We start from the raw sequence: 9,655 nt of genomic DNA on the forward strand, positions 1-9,655 counted from the left end.
TTATAGTCCTAGCGGCTCTGGGGGTAAAGGCAGGAGTCTTGCTTGAGCCCAAGAGTTTGAAGCTGCAATGACTAGCATTACACCCTTGCACTCCAGCCTGTACAACAGATCCTGCCTCTAAAAGGAAAAAAAGACATCTCGACTTGATGTGAAGTTGTTTTCCTTTCCCAAGAATTTTATTTGGAGTGGGGAGAGGGCATGCAGGAACTGGAAGAATGAGATGAAGAAGTGTGACTACCTATCCTTTAAAACATAAAAATGGAGATTACAGGGGGCGGGGGGGAAGCAGAACTTGAAATCAAAATTAGTTAGCCACATTAAGATCTACATGTTGTTTTACTTTTGTGGGTTTTAAAAATCTGTGGGTTTTTTTGTTTTGTTTTTTGAGATGGAGTTTCACTCTTGTTACCCAGGCTGGAGTGCAATGGTGCAATCTCGGCTCACCGCAACCTCCGCCTCCTGGGTTCAGGCAATTCTCCTGCCTCAGCCTCCTGAGTAGCTGGGATTACAGGCATGCACCACCATGCCCAGCTATTTTTTTTTTTTTTTTTTTTTTGTATTTTTAGTAGAGACGGGGTTTCGCCATGTTGACCAGGATGGCCTCGAGATCCACCCGCCTCGGCCTCCCGCCTTAAAAATCTGTTTTTTAAAAGCATACTAGTTTTGGCACTTTATAAAGCATTCAGAAGAAAATAAAAGTATAATCCCACAAAAAAGAAATCCTTTTAATATTTAGCAGCATTTTAACACAGAAGTGACAGTACTCTCTAGAGCCAAAATAAAATCCTCAGACCAAAGGCCCTACACAAGGCTGCCTCCCTGTTGTATGGTCTGTGCACTGCACAAAACCTGGTGGGGCTGAAGTCCACCAGGACTCAGTTCACCAAGCCTTTTCCTGGGAGTGAGGAGGGGGGCATAAAGGGGCAGCTGACTAGAAGGGACAGCTTTATTTTGCCTGTCTAAATGGAGCTTTTAAAAATTATTATTCACAAAAGGTGGCTTACAGACCTCAGTACTGAAGATATTCCCCTGGAGCAGTAAAAAAAATAAACAAACAAATAATTGCGTTATGTGTTGCATGTTGTTCCCACCAGCAGGGCTCCACATAATTCAGGATGACTAGCAGCCATGGGAAGGGTGTGGGCAGAGCTGGGGGAGTGGCGTTTGGAAAATGCTGAGTAAGCACAGTGTGAACAAGCATATGTTTGTGGTTTGCTTTAATTGCAGCACTTTCAGCACTCAGGTGTGTAACATTCCAAAATGAACTCTATGGAAGGCCCAAGGAAGGCAAGGCTTCCCAAAGTAATTTTCTACCAAACTCTGTCCCTCTAAAAGTCCCTGATTATTTCAAAGAACTAGACAGCATGAGCACATGCCCAAGGGTGGCCAGGACAGTCCCAGTGTCTGCTTCATGTCCTGACATAATTGTCAATAGCACTTCCTTCCACTTTTCAAAGCATCTTAGGGTCGACCAGGTGCGGTGGCTCACACTTGTAATCCCAGCAATTTAGGAGGCTGAGGTGGACAGATCACAAGGTCAGGAGATTGAGACCTATCCTGGCTAACACGGTGAAACCCCATCTCTACTAAAACTACAAAAAATTAGTCAGGCATGTTGGCACATGCCTGTAGTCCCAGCTATTCGGGAGGCTGAATAGCTGAATGGGCTTTGACTCCTTAAAGAGAGTATACAATTCAAGAATGGCTTCCTCCCTACTCCCTTACCCAAAACTACGAAAACTGAAGTCCTAATATTAGAAATGACCGAGTATAATGATCCCTCCAACCAAAATATCAAAATTAATTCAAACAGAAGTTTGCAAGGCAATTTTCATTTGCCTTGAAGGGAAGGGAAAGTTAGCTCTGTAGAACCGCATGAGCCAACAGCGCTGGAGGCAGATGAAAGGCAGTCAGGGCTCTAGGACCCAGGACCCAGGACCCAGGATCCACCCCCTGCCCTAGTCTGGGCACCTGCCAAAATGCACCAGAATGGGCCACATGATGTAATGAGGGTTGGCTTGCCTTCATAAAGTGGTATTTCTTCATTTATTTCCTCCATTGGACAGCAGGAGCCTTCAGGGTAGGACCGTGTGCACCTCATATGCACCTGTCTTAAAAGTCTCCTACATCAATGATGGAATATGGGTGCCATTTCCTCTGAAAGATCAGAAAACTTTCAGTACCCTGAAGAACTGTCCTTGAGAAGGTGCTTTTCACACATAAGCATTTATTTCTGATTTCTGATTTCCTGAGAAGTTGAACCACCCAGACACACCCCAGGGTCAGGAAAACCTTTGAAGACACGCCCTGGGTTCTGAGCTCATCTCCCGGCAGCTGACCTTGTGACTGGGAGCAGAACAGGACTATTTTACTCAGAAGCTATCACTGGAAGACAAAGTAAAATTCAATAGTTTCCTGACCGGGGAGAGCCCAGACAAAGAGGGTTATTCGTGCTCACGCTCCTACATTTCTATGGGCTTGTGGACGTGAGCACATGAAGGTATACATGTCATGGCCATTTCTTGCCCCAGGCCAAGAAAGTTTCCAGTATTTACCAACTTTACCAGTTATTTGCAAGAGTTATAATCAGAACAAGGTTTTACTTCATGCTCGCTTTTGCTACAACCCTTTTGCCCCATTCGGACAGTGGCTACCACACATGCACAGTGCGGAGAGCGTAAGAAATGGTGGCCTTGGCCAGGCACTGTGGCTCACCCCTGTAATTCCAGCACTTTGGGAGGCCGAGAGGTGTGGATCACCTGAGGTCAGGAGTTCAAGGCCAGCCTGGCTAACATGGTGAAACCCCGTCTCTACTAAAAATATAAAAAATTAGCCAGGAGTGGTGGCGGGCCCCTGTCATCCCAGCTGGGAGGCTGAGGCAGGAGAATCACTTGAACCCGGAAGGCGGAGGTTGCAGTGAGCCAAGATCATGCCACTTCACTCCAGCCTGGACTAAAGAGCCAAATTCTGTCTCAAAAAAAGAAAGAAAGAAAAGAAAGAAATAGTGTCCTCTTTCAGAAGGGGAGGACAGTGAGGTGGAGGAAGAATAAGCAGAGAACTTAAAGGACTAGCCAAGCCATCTCTACTGAACCACACCCCGTACTTTACAAAGGTCAATTACATTCCTTTATCCAGATACTTACTTACCTTGCTTTCCTCTTCAGTGAGATTGGCCCTATTTTTTAAGTGAGAATGTTGTTTAGAGAGGAAGGAGAAGGTATTTTGTAGTCTGGGGCAAGCCTGAGGGTTGTTAGCAGGGAGAGGGTATCCTGGCTGTAGCTGTCAGCAGGAGCCCTTTACAGCCAGAGGACAGAGCTCCAAGAAGTGGGGTGGGGTGGGGGTGGCGGGACGCCAAAGGAGTAGCACAAGGTGGAGAATGCAGCTTAGGCTGATACCAAAGAAAGGTTTATTTTGCAGTTTTACCTCGGGCCCTGAAACTGTCTAGTTTGTAAAACTTGTGAGCTGTTTTGCACTGATTTAAGATAATTAGGAAGTTTTGTAGGATATAGGCAGAGATTTAGCATCAAGATGCTCTTTAGAACAGAGTTTGTAGTAGCAACATTGGCAGTAACCTACTGTGCACCATGAGGACTGGTGAAATAAGCCTTAGTCCTCCGTCGGTGGAGAAATGATGCCAGCATAAAAACTGTGACGTGAGATGTACATTGACAGGAAATATATTAGAGGAGAAATTTGCCATTTCTACTCATCGTGCGCCTTTTCCCCTTCTCCTTGCACAGAGCTTCCTTGGGGAATCACACCCTTTCAAGCTCTGAGCCCACCTGCAGCACCAGCCCAGGGTGGGCCCCAGATTCCTGGGCTGAGATCAGCTTCTCATTTTCAGCCACAGGGACAGGTCAGGCAGCCCAGGCCCCAGCGGGCCAATCCTAGCCAAGCGTGCAGGCTTCTCAGGCTGAGATGGCCAGGCTCTGAGGAGGTGGTGGCCAAGAGTCACCATGAGGGGACAATCTGCTGCAGGGGAGGCCAACCCAGAGAAAGGGGGAGGAACTGAGACTGACTTCTGAGGACGGCCTTTGAGTTCTCGACTTTCCAGTTACCCAATGATACATTCTCTTCACGGCTTAAGCAAGTTTGCGTTGGGTTTCTGTCCTTTACAGTGGAAAGAGTCTTGACCGGCGCAGATGTTGATGATATCATGAGTGAAAAAGCAAGTTCCAAAACATTACGTTCCATGCGATTTCATCTTCCTCATGTTTTAAAGCATACCATATACTTGATGCGATGTACACACACATACAATCTGAAAAGTGGCATGAAAATGTTGATAGTGTTATCTCCAGGTAGAAGGACTGCAGCTGATTTTTATTTTATTCTTTTTGCCTATGTCAATTTTCTAATTTTATTTCAGATAAGTACACATTATTTGTTTAATAGTAAAGCAGTCTTTTTTAAAAAGAAGAATTAGCCAAAGTGACTTGGATATGGGAGTCCTGGCCTCTGCAGCTGCTCTTTTGAGCGGGACATAGGAGACAGATGCAGCCTGGGCCACACTGGACCACTTTGAAAGACTTATTGCTTCATCTGCTGTGATCTTCCAGCCTTGTTCATTTTTCTGTAATAAAGCTGAACTTGGTAGGAGTTCATTCATTCATTCATTCATCCAGAGCACTACTGAGCACTTCTCCTTTAGTGTCCAAGATATAAAGATGGAAGAAACTGGGCGCAGCCCTCCTCGGTGAGGGAAACCCATCAAGCAGATCTCTCCAGCGGGTTCTGTGCAAAGGGAGACGCTGCGTCTCCATCATCGTCTGTTCCCTTCTACTAGCCCTGCCCCACTGGGCTCTACCAGGGCTGCTGCTACCCCCACAAAGGCCAGTCCCAGGGCCACTTGTGAGGTCTTGCACTCCAAATGTCCATAAGAATCCCCAAAAGGACTTGGGTGGGAGCCATAGCAGAGGAACAGGAATGGGCCAAGGCACAGAATCCTATCATTTTTCTCTCTCTCCTGATGGCTTTTAATCTCATCATCTTGCAGGCCTGAGTAAGTCTCTCAACCATCTTCCCAGGAACTCAGGACAACAGCTCTAGCCCCTCCAGCTCCTGCTTGTATGACAAGAGGATACATATTCTTGAGCCCCATGCCTCTTCTCTTTTTATTTTGAGACAGGGTCTCACTCTGTTGCCCAGGCTGGAAGGCAGTGCTGCAATTAAAGCTCACTGTAGCCTTCAACTCCTGGGCTCAAGCAATCCTCTTGCCTGGCTAGGCTACTTTCTTTTAGAGATAGGGCTCAATATGTTGCCCAGGCTGCTCTCAAGCTCCTGGGCTCAAGCAATCCTCTTGCCTCAGCCTCCCACAGTGCTGGGGTTAAAGATGTGAGGAACGGTGCCTGGGCCGTGCCTCCTTTATAAGGGAAGGGGGATCACAGGTCTTCCATACCTTAGGTCTTCAGACTACTGGGTTATAGTCATCATTATTTTTATATATTGATTCATTGATTGATTTACCTTGAGACAGGGTTTGACTCTGTTGCCCAAGCTGGAGTGGTGACATCACCACAGCATACCACAGCCTTTACCTCCTAGGCCAAGCATCCTCTCACCTCAGTCTCCTGATTAGCTGGGACCACAGTTGTGCACCACCACTCCCAGCTAATTAAACAAAATTTTTTTGTAGAGATGGGGTCTTGCTATTTTGCCCAGTCTGGTCTCAAGCTCCTGGGCTCAAGGGATCCCCCTGCCTTGGCCTCCCAAAGGGCTAGGATTACAGGCATGAGCTACCGTGCCTGACTATCATCATTTTTAAGCAGATTTATTGAGGTATAATTGGTATACCATGAAATTACTGTGTTTTAGGCATGCAAGTCAATGATTCTCTGTACTTGTGCAGAGTTCTGCAGCCATCACCACCACTGTGTGGCTATGGAGCATCTCTGCCATCTGGGAAGCTCCTTCCTGCTCACCTGTATCCCCTCCATGCTCTCACTTCCAGCCCCAGACAACTGCTAATTGGTCTCTACAACTGGGTTTTTTTGGACATTTCATATAAGTAGAATCATATAGCAGCTTCTTTTCACCTGGCCTCTTTTGCTTAATGCTTTTCAGGGGCATCTGTGTGGTACCATGTGTCACTACTGTGTTCCCTTTGTGTTATAACAGCATTGCATGCATTGTTTGAATACAGCCCTAGTGTTTATCTGCTCTTCAGTTGAGGGATATTTGAATTGTTTCTACTTTTTGGCTATTGTACATAGTGTGCATAGTGACACATATGCGTGTGTCTTATGTGTACATATGTTTTCATATCTCTTCAATTCTTAGTAGAATTGCTGAGTCTTATAGTATATATATGTTTCACTTAAAAAAAAAAAATGCCAACCTATTTTCCAAAGTGGTTGCACCATTTGACATTCCTATCAGCCACATCTGAGGATTCCAGTTTCTCCGTATCTTCACCCACACTTTTTATATTCCTTATAGCCATCCTAGAGGGTGCAAGGTGGCATTTCATTCTGCATTTATGTTTTACTTCCCTGTGAAAGTCATCACTTTTATTTTCAATAGCTAGAAGGGACCCGGCAATTTAAGTAATTATTTCATCGTCTTGCAGCTGGGTCCTTTTATAATAGAACCACATTTTAGGAATTTCAGTCTACATTCTCTCCACTTTGTGGCACTGCCTGGGTTGACATAGTGGCAAGAGCCTGCACAAGAGGTGAGGAGAATACTGTTTGTTGTGGAGTTACAGGGGGATCTGCAGCTCCAGAAAGTGGAGTGCCTGATCTTCACTGTGGGTGCCACAGGGATTCCAGCTCCCTGGACTACACATGAGCACAGTGTTAGCCTTTGGTCTTGGAACACCAACAATACTGATGAAGGCCTGGAAAGTGTAAAACTGAAGGTGCTTAGCATTATCTGCTAGGCATACCTCTAGAACCGCTCACTGGAATCTTTGCTGTTCTGTTTTTTGATGCTTCTGTTTGCTGAGGTTGGCCAGGAACCTTTGCACAAAATGAAGCACTTTGTTCCTCCTAGTGCTCAGCTTGGCTTGTAACCCTCTGAGATTTCCTAACCACCCACAGTTACACTATATTAATTGGGATGAAGCTTTAGGAAATTCCTAACTTTTTTTTTTTTGGCTGCCCTTCTTGTATTTTCATTCCAACTGAGGAACAGCTGCTGTTGCATTGAGATTTCCCTCCAATGCAAGGGAGAGCCTGGAGTCCTGCTGATGCTACTCCTTCCCGCCCTCACCCCCACATACACGCACTTGCATGAAGACTCCCATCAAGCCCATTCTACTCATGCAGAAGCACGACATGGGGAAACATATCATGCTATTTGGCTTTGGAACTCTCACACCAGGTCCTTAGGAAAAGGTGACATCCTGGAATTTGTCATTTCTCTTTCAGCAAACAGGCAGCTCTTGCAGAGAGCAGTGCTCTACGGTTAAGTATGTCTGAAAGAGCCCGTAGCCTGACCTTCATCTGAGATGAAATCAGGACCATTTCATCTCAGATGAAGGTGGGTTCCTCCCAGCAGCAGGTGGAAGGAGAAGGCTCTTTACTCTCTGGTGGTCCCAGGGTGTTCACATCGGAAAAGCCGTGGATGCTTTGCCAAATAAATCTCCTAAAAATTCTGATGGTTCTGAAATTAGATTTCCCTTACCAAAGGACCAGTTGGTTACTAAATGTCAGCATACGAGAAGCCACAGTGTCCCATCAGCACCATCTCCCTCACCCCCTTTAATCTCAGCTCTTCAGGTGCTGGTGGAAGATGGCACTGGCTTCATCAGTGAAGACTGCATTATTACACAGGAGAGTTGGTGCCAACTGGCCCCACTCCCCAAAAAGGGCCTCATAGTCTTCCTACTTTCAGACAGCTTTTGCTCAAACACAGTCCTCCTGGGAGCCCTTAAATCCACCAATGACATCGAAATCTACCTAATCTCCTAATACAGAAAGCTGGCAAAATCCTCAGTTCTACCCCTCTCTCACACCCAACACCAGATTTTTAAAGATGATAGAGTATTTTAAAAGAAGTTTTAGATTCACAGCAAAATTAAGAAGATACAGAGATTTTCTATATACTCCTGCCCTCTGGCAATGCACAGGCTCCCTCGTCATCCACATCTCCTACCAGAGTAGTACATTTGTAACCATCAATAAACTTACACTGAAGTTCATAGTTTACATGAGGGTTCACTCTTGGTGCTCTACATGCTATGGGTTTGGATAAACATATGACGTGGATCCACCATTGTAAATACAGGGCAAACAGATAAGCATACAGAAACAGTTACAGATGGAGATACAGATACAGATGCAATGACAGTTACAGTTACAGATCAGTTACAGATACAGATGCAGTTAGAGATACAGATACAGATGCATACACAGATACAGGTAGAGATGCAGATCCAGTTACAGTTACAGACACAGTTACTGATACAGATATAATTACAAATACAGATATAGTTTCAGATATAGATACAGACATGTGCAGTTACAGATACATTTACTAGTTACAGCTAGATACAGGTCCGGTTACAATTACAGTTACAGATACAGTTACCAATAAAGATACAGTTCTAGCTAGAAATACAGTTACCAGTACAGACACCACTACAGTTACAGATATAGTTTCCGATATAGATATAGTTACAGATACGGTTTTAATACAGATACAGTTACAGTCACAAGTACAATTTCAGATATAGATACAGATACAGGTACACATACAGTTACAGAGACCATTACAAATACAGATACAGTTACCAATGCAGATCCAGACAGCTACAGTTTCAGATAGATACAGATACAGGTTACAGACATAGTTACACAAACAGTTACAGATACAGTTGCAGTTGGCGCAGATACAGTTACAGTTAATAGAGATACAGATATAGTTACAAATACAGATTCAGTTACAGAAACAGATATACATATAGGTACATATACTGATCCAGTTACAGTTATAGATATAAAGATACAGTGACGAATACAGATATAGTTACAGCTATAGATACAGTTGATACAGACATGGTTACCAAGACAGATTCAGTCACAGATACACATACAGTTACAGATACAGTTACCAATACAGATACAGACACAGACACAGTTACAGACAGAGATGCAGACACAAATACAGATCCAGTTATAGTTGCAGATACAGTTATAGATACAGTTTTAAATACAGATACAGTTTCAGATACAAATGCAAATACACATACAGTTTCAGATACACTTACAGTCACAGATACAGTTTCAGACACAGTTACAGTCACAGATACAGTTTCAGACACAGTTACAGTCACAGATACAGTTTCAGACACAGTTACAGTCACAGATACAGTTTCAGACACAGTTACAGTCACAGATACAGTTTCAGACACAGTTACAGTCACAGATACAGTTTCAGACACAGTTACAGTCACAGATACAGTTTCAGATACAAATGCCAATACACATACAGTTTCAGATACACTTACAGTCACAGATACAGTTTCAGACACAGTTACAGTCACAGATACAGTTTCAGACACAGTTACAGTCACAGATACAGTTTCAGACACAGTTACAGTCACAGATACAGTTTCAGACACAGTTACAGTCACAGATACAGTTTCAGACACAGTTACAGTCACAGATACAGTTTCAGATACAAATGCCAATACACATACAGTTTCAGATAC

This window comes from Callithrix jacchus, chromosome 13 (assembly GCF_049354715.1).
Source record: "Callithrix jacchus isolate 240 chromosome 13, calJac240_pri, whole genome shotgun sequence".
Lineage (NCBI taxonomy): Eukaryota > Metazoa > Chordata > Mammalia > Primates > Cebidae > Callithrix > Callithrix jacchus.